The sequence below is a fragment of the Typha angustifolia genome, chromosome 12 (genome assembly GCF_048772165.1).
Source record: "Typha angustifolia cultivar Huaian chromosome 12, ASM4877216v1, whole genome shotgun sequence".
Lineage (NCBI taxonomy): Eukaryota > Viridiplantae > Streptophyta > Magnoliopsida > Poales > Typhaceae > Typha > Typha angustifolia.
In genome coordinates, this window is record NC_133250.1 from 5,003,358 (window position 1) to 5,018,909 (window position 15,552).

Sequence of the window (15,552 nt, forward strand, 5' to 3'; positions counted from 1 at the left end):
GTCAAACTGTGCAAATCAAAGTTAATAGTGAGCTATTTAAAAAAATATTCATGATATCATGCTCATACAAGAATACACATACGTTATGAGTGCATTAAAATTTTATTATTATAGAAGTTGAGGGAGTGACAAAATCAAAATTGAAACAATATACTACAAGATGACAAAATTGACTATAATAACTCATAATCAAGAGAAAAATCATATTTTTATGTCAAGAGTATATTATTGAATCTAGGAGTGCATCAAATTTTTTTTTTTATAACAAAAACTCTCGACAAATCTAAAACTGAAACCAAAGAAAATTTCAGAGTAAAATAAAACCTAAAAAAAATGAAACAAAATAATAAGAAACTCACAAACTAAAACACAAATCAATCCAAAGTATAAATCCCTAAAGAAGTGCGAAGATACTGAAATCTCTGTAAATCAAAAGGTTTTGTAACAAATCACCCAACTGTTTCTCCGTCTCAACATGTTCTATTGCTATTGTTTTGTCTTGTTACATTTCAGATTATGTGAAGTTCTAACAATATAGCAATTATTAGATGTTCTAGATCCAGAACATATAACATTACGATCATGATCTAGAATAGTACAATCAATTTTAGAGAATTCTACCTCATAACCTTCATCACAAAATTGAATGATGCTTAATAAATTTGCTTTCAAGCCATTAACATAAAGAACATCTTGAATAGCCACTATCTAAATACCACAATTCAGAATTTAAGGCTTTCAAGGCAGTATGCACAACATAACATTTCAAATCAGATTTCTTGATCCATATGGCCTTTGTTTTCATCCCATAAATAAAAGCACTTCTAGGTTTTTGCAAAAATTTGCAATGTGGTCGAATATGCCCTAGAATGCCGCAATGATAGCATGTCGGAACAAACCTTTTTCTACTCACCTTATGTCGAGGAGAGTGATTAGAGTTTACCTTTGGTACCGTCGAATATTCACCAGTTTGTATATTCAAGTTCTGTTTAGAAGGGTTCATCCACAATTGCTTTGTAAATACGGTTGATGGCTTCAGGTATTCTTCCTTTTGTATACCTGCAGAAACAAATACAGTTTTATTATTATTTGAATTACCAGTGTATCCAACACCATACCTGTCTTTTCCAGAGATCTGAGCTTTTAGAATTTCGTCAAGTTTGTTCTTCCCTTTTAGAAATGTAACTTCCTTATGCAATCGCTCTAGTTCAATTTCATCAGCCTTCATTTTATTTTTTGCATTGTCAAGTTGTTCAGAAAGGTCTTTGACACGTTCAAGCTCCAATTTGTACATCTCTTCAAATTGAATTCTTTCTGGTTCGATTACCTTGAGTCGTTGAAGTAGTCTAAAATTGCTTTTCTTGAGTTTAAACGACTCTAGGTATAAGTCATTATATGTCTTTTGGATTTCAGATTCATCTTCCTCAGCAGGTAACATATCCTGATCATCTGTACTATCAGTATCAATAATAGAGTCAGTATAAAGTAGAGAAGAGGTAAAAGCTACAAAGTTTTCTTCGTCCTTTTCAGAATCATCAATAGATTCATCTGAGTCATCCCAAATAACTTTCATAGCTTTGCCCTTCCTCTTAAGACGATTAGGGCATTCTTGTGCGATGTGTCCAAAACCAGAACATTCAAAACATTAAACTTTATTCTCAAAATTCTTATTTTTCTGTTTGACATTGTTGTTGGTACCACCTGTATTTGAACTCATAGTATTCTTCCTTTTTACAAAGGCTTTGCTTTTCTCAAGTTTTTCAGCATTTAACTTGTTTGGCTTCCGAAAGAATTTATTGAACTTTTTGACAAACATGGTCAACATCTCAACATCTAAATCACCTTCATCATCCAACTCCTCTAAATTTTGTTCAACTGTAGATAGGGCCATCCCTTTGGACTTCCTCGGTTTTGAAAGACTGGACTCAAATGTTTGTAGATTTCTTACCAATTGTTCAACTTTCATTGAATCGATATCCTTACTTTCCTCAATAGCTGTAACTTTTGCTTGAAACCTTTCTGGAAGGGACCTAAGGATCTTACGGACAATTCTGTTTTCAGGAAATTTCTCTCCTAAGTTGAAACTAGAGTTGACTATATCACTCAGCTTTGCATAGAACTCATCAAATGTCTCATTCTCCTCCATACGTAGGGTTTCAAAACTAGTAGTCAACCTCTGAAGTTTTGAAAGTTTTACAGCCATAGTGCCTTCATGAGTTGTTTCTAAGATCATCAAGGCTTCTTTTGCTATTTCACAAGTAGATATTCTTCTAAATTCTTCCGAGGAAACACAACTAAAAATTGCATTTATTGCTTTGCTATTCTATCCAACTTTTTCATAATCTGTTTTATCCCATGACTCAATCGGTTTCTCAACTAACTCATCATTCACCATGTACATTGGTGGACTCAAACCGTTCACAATGGCCATCCATACTCGCTCATCTATAGATTTCAAATAAGCTCTCATCTTAGCTTTCCAATATCCATAATTTGATCCATCTAAAATAGGAGGTCTAATAGATGAGGGTCCATCTCTATGAAAATTCATGCCTATTTGATCTCTCTCAAAGGGTGAGAAAACCTGCTCTGATACCAATTGAAAAACCCCTAGACACACATATGTATCTAAACACTAGGTAATAATATCGCTCGTTCGCTTAAGTAAAAGATCGAAGAAATATTAAGAACGAAAGCAGAGATGAACGCTAAGATTTTAACGTGGAAAAACCCAAAACGGGGAAAAACCACGGATCCAAACTCGGATCAAAACCAATCACTATGATAGTAGCAGTTACAAGACTGACTCACAAAATAACCCGTTGATCCAAACGACTTTGTTCTCTTAGTCTTGATCGCTAAAACCCACAATTCACTGCTTCTTGTGATTGAAGTCCAATCTCAGTAGCCCTCGAGATTGATCTTTCCTCTAGATAGCCCTTAAGATGAAAGATTAAGATTTGTAGATGCGAAGGGCCTTGTTTGTTGAAGAACCGATGTAGCCTCCAAAAAGTCTCTTTGGATAATCTTCTTCAACTGCCCTAGGTTAGGGCCATCCCTTTGGACTTCCTCGGTTTTGAAAGACTGGACTCAAATGTTTATAGATTTCTTACCAATTGTTCAACTTTCATTGAATCGATATCCTTACTTTCCTCAATAGCTGTAACTTTTGCCTGAAACCTTTCTGGAAGGGACCTAAGGATCTTACAGACAATTCTGTTTTCAGGAAGTTTCTCTCCTAAGTTGAAACTAGAGTTGACTATATCACTCAGCTTTGCATAGAACTCATCAAATGTCTCATTTTCCTCCATACGTAGGGTTTCAAAACTAGTAGTCAACCTCTGAAGTTTCGAAAGTTTTACAGCCATGGTTCCTTCGTGAGTAGTTTCTAAGATCGTCCAGGCTTCTTTTGCTATCTCACACGTAGAAATTCTTCTAAATTCTTCCGAGGAAACACAACTAAAAATAGCATTTATTGCTTTGCTATTCCAGCCGACTTTGTCATAGTCTGACCTATCCCATGAGTCAATCGGTTTCTCAATAAGTTTTTCATTCACCATGTACATTGGTGGACTCCAACCGTTCACAATGGCCATCCATACTCGCTCATCTATAGATTTCAAATAAGCTCTCATCCTAGCTTTCCAATATCCATAATTTGATCCATCTAGAATAGGAGGTATAATAGATGATTGTCCATCTCTATGAAAATCCATGCCTATTTGATCTCTCTCAAAGAGTGAGAGAACCTGCTATGATACCAATTGAAAAAACTTAAATCCCTAGACACACGTATGTATCTAAACACTAGGCAATGATATCGCTCGTTCGCTTAAGTAAAAGTCCAAAGAAATATTAAGAACGAAAGCAGAGATGAACGCTAAGATTTTAACGTGGAAAAACCCAAAACGGGAAAAAAACCACGGATCCAAACTCGGATCAAAACCAATCACTATAATAGTAGTAGTTACAAGACTGACTCACAAAACACCTCGTCGATCCAAACGACTTTGTTTCTCTCAGTCTTGATCGCTAGAACCCACGATTCACTGTTTCTTGTGATTGAAGTCCAATCTCAATAGCCCTCGAGATTGATCTTTCGTCTAGATCACCCTTAAGATGAAAGATTAAATTCTTGTAGATGAGTGGAACATTGTTAATTGAAGAATCGATGTAGCCTCAAGAAGTCTCCTTCAATAATATTTCTTCAACTGCCCTAGGTTAGGGCAACACTATCTTTATATATGATCTCCAAGATAGAGACAAATACAAGTCTTATTCGTACTCATGAACTTCAAGATAGAGCCAACTCCGAGTCTTATCCGTACTCATGATCTTCAAGATAGAGCCAAATCCGAGTCTTATCCGTACTCATGATCTTCAAGATAGAGCCAAATCTGAATCTTATCCGTACTCATGAAAGTCCAATATTTTTAAACTTTGTTGGTGCGTTCGAACGGGCTCGAGTGCGTTCGAACGCGACAGCTTGAATTCTTCAGGTTGCGTTCGAACGCGTTTGTGAACGCGGCTCTCTGTCTGTGTGAACGTAGTGCCCGCGTTCGAATGCGTTTGTGAACGCGGCTCTCTGTCTGTGTGAACATAGATTTCGCGTTCGAACTCATTTGACTTGTGTAAAGCTCATTTACATGTAAAAAATACACTTAGAATATTTTGTACACAATTGCCAACAAATAAAAACCTAACAAGTCCGAAAGGTTGTCTTGTGAACGTCTTTCGCTCGGACTCGGATTTGGTAATATCTTGCGCATAGATCTAGTTTGGTGAAGATTGCTGCACCCGCCAACTCATCTAGGAGCTCCTCAATGACCGGAATAGGGTACCAATCTTTGATGGTGATCGAGTTGAGGGCGCGATAGTCCACACAGAACCGCCATGAATTGTCCTTCTTGCGCACAAGAAATACTGGTGAAGAGTAGGCGCTATGGATCGGTTGGGTGATCCCTTGATCTAGCATCTCACGCACTAGTCTTGTGATTGCCTCCTTCTAAGCGTGAGGGTACCGGTAGGGTCGTACATTGGCTGGCCCAACTCTTGGTGTGATCTCAATGCGGTGGTCATAGGCTCAAACACCCGGCAACCCTTTTGGTTCTTCAAATACTCATGGGTAGGCTTGCAAGATAGAATTCAAATCAGCCTTGATTTTATTACCTGATGCTTCAGGTTCTTTTCAGGTTGAAACAAGCCGCATCAACAAGTCGTGGCAACCTGCTTGTGGAAGTCCTTCTAGAGCTTGAAATGATGCTTTTGGGCTCGGTTTTATCCCTTCTAGTTGCACCTTCTTGCCTTTGGATTTGAACTCCATGCGCATTGCGCCAAAGTCAAATGTGATGGAACTGAGCACCTGGAGCCATTGGACTCCTAAGACTAGATCCGCCCCTTTGAGAGCGAGGGGGTACAAATCAAGCTCAAATTCATACCCTTGTACTAGCACCTTGACTCGCTCGCATTTTCCTTCAGTCCTAAGAACCGTGCCATCTCCAATCGCGATATCGAACCCAATAGTAGGAGTTATGGTCAAACCCAATCGTCACACCATCTTTTCCTCTACAAAGTTGTGGGTACTGCTCAAGTCAATCAAAATCTCAACTCGGCTTCGTTTGATCATTCCTTCTACCCGTAGTGTCCTAGGAGCACATGAGCCTAAATAGGCATGGAGACTCAACTCAGCGTGCATCATCTCCTCTTGTTCTTCTTCTTCTGCAGCCTCTTCATGGTCTTCATGCTCATCTTCCCATTGTTCAGTTTCCTCTTCTTCGGTGGCATCAAGTAGCATGATTGCCACAGGTTGCTTCTTGCATTTATGGTCCGGTGTGAACCGTTCGTCGCAGTAGAAGCATAGCCCTTTGGATCTGCGATAGGCTACTTCAGCAGATGTAAGTCATCACTAGCTACTCCTCCTCTGCCCTTCACCATCAGTTAGGGGTGCTCGAGGTGGTGGTAGGTGTGCACTCGGTGCTCCTCGACTCGATCTTGTTCCAAACCTAGGGCTAGGTCTGAATGGAGTCAAGCTTGATGTAGGACGCGTGCTCTTCTAATCCAAGGCCATTCCTGATCTGCTGGTCTGCCACATCTCTTGCAGCTTCTCCTCCATGACCTCTGCACATGTATAGGTGTCCAAGAGGGTCGTCGGATTCATGGCTCTCACCTCAGCTCAGATTTCAAGTTTGAGTTCCCCAATGAAAGCTGAGCGTAGCTGCGAGTCAGACCATCCTTTGGTTCAATTGCTGATTCGGCCAAACTTAGCCTTATACGCTTGCACTGTGGTTTTCTGCTGGAGTCGGTGTAGAGCCTCCTTGAAGTTCTTCTAGTGGGTTGGACCGAATCACCTACATATGGCATCAGCGAACTCGGCCCAGGTCTGAAATGATTGGGTACGATTGGCAGCCTAGAACCAATCGCATGCCTCATCTTGTAAGTGGAACAACACGAGTCTGACTTGTTGGTGCGCCGGGGTCCCTTGGTAGTCAAATAGCTACTTGACTTGATGCAACCAGTTCAGCGGATCTCCACTTGAAAAAGTAGGAAATTCAAGTCACAAAGTACGAACTTGAACTCTAGGGATCTAGTTTTCATCTCGACCCACTTGAGCCCAAGACTGGTTGTGCGCTCTATACCCTTGAATTGGTGGAACTCTTTGGTGTGGGTTCCATTGGCCTGATTGCCATCTTGGCCCACTAGCCCACGCATCTACTTCTTCTAGTTTGATGTTGAACTGTGCAACATGTGGCTCAATCCACGTGCTTGGTTTAGTAGGCGAACTGAAGACTGAACTGGTTCATTAAGAACCCTATGCGTTGGATCTGACTCATAAGCTACACAATAAGATGAACCAGGTACATCTTGGGCTAGGCCTTGGGGAGCACACCCTAGGTTTTGATCTGCATGAAATTCTAGGTGCTCTTGAGTATTTGTTGCAGCCGTCGCTGCTGCTGGTGTAAATATGGAAGGACATCCTTGATGACCAGAAATAAGGGAAAACATCATTTCAAATTTTCTTTCCAATCGTGCTTCTCTTTCCTTCACTCTCACATCCTACGCTTGCAAAAGGAATGCCAGCCACTTAGGTGGTGCTGGTGCGACTGGAGGTGGTGCCGCCATGGTCGGAGTTGCTTGGTCTCTCGATGGTGTCAACATTAGGAGAGAGGTGTCTTCAGTACTCGATGATTCAGAGGTGTGGGGAACTTCATCTGTTGCTGCCCTTGCTGCTTTAGATCTGGTTTGAGCCATGGAAATGTTCCAAGGAAGGAAGGGCTCTGATATCAATTGTAGCGGCCTAATTTCTAGAAAAGTAGATCTAGATTTGAAGGAGTTGCAGATGCTTCTAGGTGTGGTAATTCTGTAACAACCCAGAAAAATAAATAAATAAATAAATAAGTAATAATAATAATAATAAATAATGTAATAACCTAGAAAAATAAATAAAAAAATAAAATAATAATAATAATAATAATAATAATGTATAAAATAAATACATAAATAAATAAGAGACAAAAAGAAAGAAAGAAAAAAATAAAAATAAATCAAGTTTAAATAAAAGATAAAAAAAATAAAAATTAAAAGTTTTTGGGCGCGACGTGGCCGGCCACACTATGGCCAGCCTCGTGCCAAAGCAAGCTGCTCATGCAACTTGCGTGGTGAGGCACCACGCGCCCACTGCCGCTGCCGTAGCCAAACGGCTGCGGCCAGCTGGCGTGATGGGCCCCACCACCGCCAGAGCCTCCCTCCCCACCGCCTCTCTCTCTCTCTATATATATTTTTCTTCTCCCCACTCTCTCTTTCGGTCTTTCTCTCTCTCTCCTCCTCCACTCAAACTCTCTCTCTCTCTCTCTCTCAAACTTTCTCTTTGTTTTTCCTCGTGCTGTCGCCGCCCTGCCACCACCGGGGTAAGTTTCTCACTTTCCCTCTCCCTCTCTCTCTCTATCTAGCTCTCTTTCTCTTGCCCTTGGGCTCGGGCTCGTCGGAGCCGAGCCGCCGACGAGAGGCCGGCTGTTGGATGGCCACCAGTGGCTGGTGCCCTCCTCGTCGGCCCAGGTCCGCAACCCCCCCTCCCTGACCTTCTCTCTTTCTTCTCTTCCTCTTCTCTTCTTCTTTTCTTCTTCCTTCTTCTTTCTTCTTTCTTCTTCCCATCTCCTTTCTTCTCCCGCAGCTCTCCTTCTCCTCTTTTTGCACAGTGTTGGGCTCGACCCAGCACTGCTGCAGAGCATTGGTGGCATTATAAATTTATTTGTTTTATTTTAATTTTGTTTATTTATTTAGTTAGGTATTGCTTTCTTAATTTATGTAGATAACTTATTTAGACATTAATTATTTTAATAATAATGTATATTCTTCAACATGATGATTATTAATTATAATTAGTGTAATTAATGATTAACTAGGTTATAAACTATTATGCATAAATATAGGTAATAATTATATTTATTTAATTATATATTTATATTTTAATTAGACTAATAGATAGTGTTGTAAATTCTAATTATTAGATTTATGTATTGATATTCATAATATATGCATTTGAAGTAATCTTAACAATTTATTATATATTATCGTGTGTAGAATAAGATACTAGTCTTATTAATTAATTAATTATTTTGCATAATTAAGTAAATACTATATAACTTCTGATTAATCAAGATAGAGTAAGAATTATAAAATTTATTATAAAATAGATCTTGTCTATACGTATATCTTATTTATAATTATTTAGCTTTTATTTTATAATTACATATCTAGAATATTTTAAATAAAAGAAACAAACTTTTCTCCTTATGTTATAACTAGCATTTTAGGATAATAATATAATTATAGCGTTTGAATCGTATCTATAATATAAATCTAATTATGTAATCAAAAATAAAAAGAAGTGATTCTAAACCTAATAAACCTTTATATTTTACTTGAATTAATCCTAATTAGATAAACGACTAACTTCATATTACTTAAATATTTTCAGACCCCGAACCCCCTTATGTGAGACCTCGTGGACCTTGACGTTGAGTTGATGTCTGATTAACGGATGTGAGAGTTACGTGGTTCGTGTCTTCTGTTCAAGGGTGAGTAGTCTTATCCCCTAGATCCCTTTCTCAAATTAGGTTATATTATATATTATATAAATGTATGTTTTGGCCTCCGGCATAATTGTATGACTTTATCTAGAGATGATTATAGTCGAGCATATTTTTATCATGCATATAATTAGACTGATTTTGGATATGAGTATGATGATGATAAATAGAGATGATGAGAGATGATTATACTGTTGTAAGGTTATGTCCAGTTGATTTATAGCATGGGTATGCATGTAATAGATTAGTATCAGTATGCATGTGTTGACTATATAGTTGGAGACTACATTGCATCATTTTTCTCTTGATTCCTATTCCACCTAAATTCCTGTTATGCATTGACTTGTTATTGTACTGGATATATGCATATGATTTGTCATTTACAAGGAAAGCATGAAATGTGATTGATAGGATAGTTGATAGAAAGCATGAGGATACCCGAGTGGGCGCGAGGGTTAGGTGTGTACCTGGAGATGATTGATCGCTCGACATAGTCGCAATTCTGTTGGCCTTACGTTTGAGGTCGTTAGTCTCTGTTCGCAACAGACATTCAGACACATGCCGTTTGCCAAGGCATATGTGGCGAGTTATCCTCACGAGGTTTCTATCAACTATGTGGGTGCCCGGTCTGGATAGATGTTGATACCCTAGTGGGTGGCGAGGTATGTTTAAATTTGAGATACTCTTGCGGGTGGCGGAGTATGCTTTGAGCCTTCAGACATGATGTTGAGACCGGGTACCGGGTGTTGACTATGCACGGTGGTTTAGTATGATGATGACATATAGAGATGGCATTGATGACTGAGATATTAAGAAATGCATATGATTTCATTATCATCTGATTACCTGATTATTGAGTGGTTAATATACATCATATATGGTTGCATTTGATATCATAGCATTGTCATGGTCGGCATGCATCATGTATCATATTAGAGAGAGAGTTATGATGATCGCATGACGTTGTGACATGTTTATTCATTGTCGAGGATTATGTACTCTTATCAGTTATGACATGTTATCTATTTTTCATTTATATATTATTGAGGATACACTTATATACTCATTCATGACATGATTCTCTTTCTGATTTATATTATCCAATACATGATTTTCTCTCTGTTTGGCATCACTAATTCGGGGTACGGTTTATTCACTGAGCCTTTTGCTCATGACTCTCTTTATTTTTTTTTAACCCTTAGATATATGGTACGTGATAGCGACTTGAGATATCTTGAGAAGATATTTTAGAGCGATGACGAGGTGAGCTATAGATGCGAGACGGTATAGATGATAGTTTATATAGAAATTGAATTGTACCATTATTTAATATTTGTACTCTTTTGTATTAGACAATGATTTGTATAATACAGGTCGAATCATAGTGCACTTGTGTATCCATTGTTTAGTTGTATCTTGATGGTTTGTTGTGGCCTGTGTGGATCCTGCCAGATTAGGTAGTGGTTTAGTGTATATCATTGTGAACTTGGATATTCATATTTTAACAGATTTGTTTGGTTAATAATATGATATATTTGGTGATGGATTATGTGAGTATGAATGTGTTAGCAGGTATTATTTAATGATGTCATAATTATATGTGCACATGAGAGTATTTGTGTGTGACGAGCCCCGCTCGACCTATCGCGTGCGCTGCGTGCGCTGCGCGTGCCATGTGAGCGTGCACGTGAACGTGCCGGGCGGGGGTGTTACAAATTCTCTCGTTTGGGGTCAAGAGAGGGTGGCCACGACTTAGTGGAGGAGTGGTGGAGGGCTGCAATGGAGGTGTAGAGGGAAATTTCGGAGGTGTTGGAGGAGGTTATTTAGATTATAGTTACTCTTAGGGCTAAAACTAGCTGATTCATTTCATAATGATCAAAAGAGCTGCACACCATAATTTATAGGTGGCTCGGCCCAGCACTGTAGTAGCACTATAGCAAAGAGAATTACTTTTTTTATATATAATTATTTCCTAATATTAGGTAAATTAGTCTATTTAAAAATTAATTATTTTGATAATTTACACTCACTAATATAATTTTACTAAGTATTTTTAGTATAATAATTTTTTAATTTTAATTATAAATATTGCCTATAAATTTATTTATAGTTTAACTCACTAATATAATTTTACTAAGTATTTTTAGTATAATAATTTATTAATTTTAATTATAAATATTGCCTATAAATTTATTTATAGATTAGTTATTATTTATTAGATTAATATATGTAGTCTCATTCATAATAATCTTACATTTATATTTATATTTTATATAACTATTTTTAGTATATTATTATTGTCTAATAGTTTGTATAAAATGGAATACTAGACTTGCATATTATTTTTGTATAATAGGATAATGACTATTTTGCGTATAATTTATGATTAATTAAATAAAAGTAGGTATTACAAAATAAGTATTAATAATATTTTTTTTATAATTATATTTTTTTATTAAATCATATACATATATATATATATATATATATATATATATATATATATATATATATATATATATATATATATAGTCGTCTTTGGTTATTTACAAAAAGGAGATAAATTACTATTTACTTATTACTTATTCTATAATTAGCAAACTAGGATTTCTAGTAAATAAATATAAATTATGGTAATAGCATATGAATATTATCACAATTAAACTTATCCTATGAATCTAATCAATTTTAAACCTAATAAAATATTATATTTTATTCAAACAGATTATAATCGGATAAACAACTAACTTTATGTTACTTACACATTTTCAGACTCCGAACTCCCTTATTTGAGACTCCGTGGACCTTGCTAGTGATGTGTGACGGTTGATTAATGGACGTAAGAGATACGTGTCTTAGGTCTTCTGATCAGAGGTGAGTAGTCTTATCCCCTAGACGTCTTTCTTAAATTAGATAATATTATATATTATGTATATGCATGTTTTGGCTTCCAGCATGATTATATGACTTTATCTAAAGATGATTACAGTCGAGCATATTTTATCATGCATGTAATTAGGCTGATCTTGGATATGAGTGTGATGATAAAATATACAGATGATTAGAGATGACTATATTGTTATGATTTTATATCCAATTGATCTGTTGTATGAGTATGCATGTGATAGATTAGAATGGGTATGTATGTGTTGACTACATGGTTGGAGACTACATTGCATCATTTTTCTCTTGATTCTCGTTCCACCTAAATTCTTGTTATGCATTGACTTATTATCGTATTGGATATATGCATATGATTTGTCATTCAGAAGAAAAGCATGAAATGTGATTGATAGAATAGTTGATAGAAAGTGTGAGGATACCCAAGTAGGCGCGAGGGTTAGGACATGCTTGGTGGATGATTGATTGCTCGACATAGTCGCGATCCTGTTGGCTTACGTCCGAAGTCATTAGACTGTGTGCGTAGGGCATATGTGGCGAGTTATCCTCACGAGATTTCTATTAGCTAGAAGGGTGCTCGGTTTGGATAGATGTTGATACCCTAGCGGGTGGGTGAGTATGGTTATATTTGAGATACTCTTTGCGGATGGTAGAGTATGCTCTGAGCCTTCAGACATGATATTGAGACCGAGTACCGAGTGTTGATTGTGCACAGTGGTCTAGTATGATGATATATAGAGATGATATTGATGACTAAGATGTTAAGAAATGCATATGATTTTATTCTCATATGATTACCTGATTATCAAGTGGTCAATATACATCATATATAGTTGCATTTGATATCATAGCATAGTCATGGTCGGCATGCATCATGTGTTATATTTGAGAGAGAGTTATGATGATAGTATAACATGGATATTTGTTTAATCATTGTCGAGGATTATATATTTTTATCAGTTATGACATGTTATCTATATTTCATTTATGTATTATTGAGGACACATTCATATACTCATTTATGACATGATGCTCTTTTTGATTCATATTATCCAGTACATAATTTACTCTCTATTTAGCATCACTGATTCGAGGTAAGGTCTATTCACTGAGCCTTTTGCTTATGACTCTCTTTTTATTTCTTTTCTAACCCCCACAGATATTATAATACGTGATACTAACTTGAGATATCCTAAAGAGATATTTTAGAGCAAAGATGAGGTGAGCTATAGACTTGAAGTGGTATAGAAGATAGTTTATTCAGATATTGAATTGTACTTTTATTTGATATTTGTACTTTATTATATAGATGATGATTTGTATAAATACAAGTCAGATTATAGTGTACTCGTGTATTAATTATTTAGTTGTATCTTGATGGTTTGTCGTGGCCTGTGTGGGTCCTACCAGATTATGTAGTGGTCTAGTATATATTATTATGGACTTAGATATTCATATGTTAACAGGTTTATTTGGTTGTTAGTATAATTTTTTTGGTGTTGGATTATGTGAGCATGGATATATTAGTAGGTATTATTTGATGATATCATGATTATATGTGCACAGGATTGTATCTATGCGTGACAGGCCCCGCCCGACCTGTCGCATGAGCCGCGTGTGCCGTGTGGGCGTACACGTACCCGTGCCGAGCGGGGGCATTACAGGTATGTTGTAATAGGATTTGTTTAGGGTTTTTGCATGTTTGGCTAGCCACCAAATATGTGAAAAAGTAGCCTTTTTGGATTATTGATCATTGGAATTAGTTTTCATCTAGGCTTAAGCCATCTTCTCCCTCCTTCCTCCCTCATGGTATCCAACCTGAGTTCTCAATTACGGCCAAGGTTAATCCTTTGTCAATTCTCCCTCCTCCCTCTAGCAACCAACCATACCTAGAAGCTCCCTCCTCCTACCTCATCTAGTTCCAAGCACTAATTTCTCCACCATACCCATAATCATCTCCCATTACCCTAACCCCATATTCTACGTCCATCTCGCTACCTCCTGACTTTCGATCATTATTTCACATATAACTTTCGATCTACTCATCCGATTGATGAGATCCTAATGACGTTCGATTCCTAACTCTCGGAGGAATAACATATGCGAATCGTAGATTGATCCAACTGTTGGATCGAACTGAGTTACCTTTACAAGTTTCATGCTAAATTTTATCTAGATTATCAAATCGGATAGAAAATCATCTTCACCAAAAACAACTATAATAGAAGATCGATATCCCATTTTGGTCATCAAGGATATACTAGACAAACTTGCATGGGCTACTATATTCAGTAAGCTCAATCTCAAGGCATATTATCTACAAATCAGAGTTCATCTGATGGACTTCACAAAATGACACTTTAGACTCTAGACGATCACTATGAGTTTCGGGTGATGCCATTCGGCCTCACAAATGCTCCAGTTTCAAGGTCTTAGGAATGATGTGTTTAGACCTCTGCTGCATCGGTACGTGCTAGTATTTTTTGACAATATTTTGGTATATAGCAAGACCGAGGAAAATCACATTGAACTTGCTAAGCTTGAACCACCTCAAAGTGAGGATGTCAAAGTGCCTATAGGGAAGACCAAAAGTGGAGTATCTTGGCTATTTATTTCAGCTGATGGGGTGGTGCTCACGAGAGCAAAATTGAATGCATGCTTGAGTGGCTGCAATCGAAGATAGTGCCAACACTTCAGGGATTTCTTGGTCTGGCCGACTACTAATGTCGATTTGTCGTTGGGTATGGGAAGATTGCTGCTCCACTTACTGCCTTACTGAGGAAGAATGCATTCGAGTGGACCGAAGAAGCAAGGATGACATTCTAAAATCTAGAATTTTCTAAAGGCTTTGTTGTTGAATGTGTTATGATCAGCCTTGAGGAAAATGAAATCATAACAAGGTGTAGTCTTGGATATATGAGTGGAACTTTTGAGATATTTTTTTGGTGGATCTAGTCGCTAGATTGACATGAAATTTTAATATGTTATAGCATTGGAAGAGAGATTTCTAATGAATCCAATATCTTACAATTTGGATGATCATATTTGGGGAAATCATTGAATCGGTGGATGAAGGTCGGAGAGATAGACCTAAGGGATTAAGGTCCGAATTGGATCTACTAGATTCGGTTTGCATGCTTGCTGCCTTTAATGGCTGAATTAGTGCAGAAGTTGATGTCTAGTTGTTGGATTGACATAAAATTTTAATATGTTATCGCATTGGAAGAGAGATTTCCAACGAATCCAATATCTCAGGATTTGGATGGTCAGATCTGGAGATATCATTGAATCAGTGGATGATGGTCGGAGAGACAGACCTAAGGGATTAAGGTTCGAATTGGATCTACTAGATTCGGTTTGCATGCTTGCTGCCCTTAATGGCTGTATTAGTGCAGAAGTTGATGTGCTCTTGGATGGAGAGTAGGGAATGGTGATTGAGGAGGAGATTAAGGAGGGAAGAAGGGGGTTAGAAGCTAGTTGAGAACCTTGCCAACGAAAGAAGGTGGCTTCGTTTAGGTGGGGAGAGTGATACACCTTGCTGGAGTCTTTTCTTATTATACTAGTT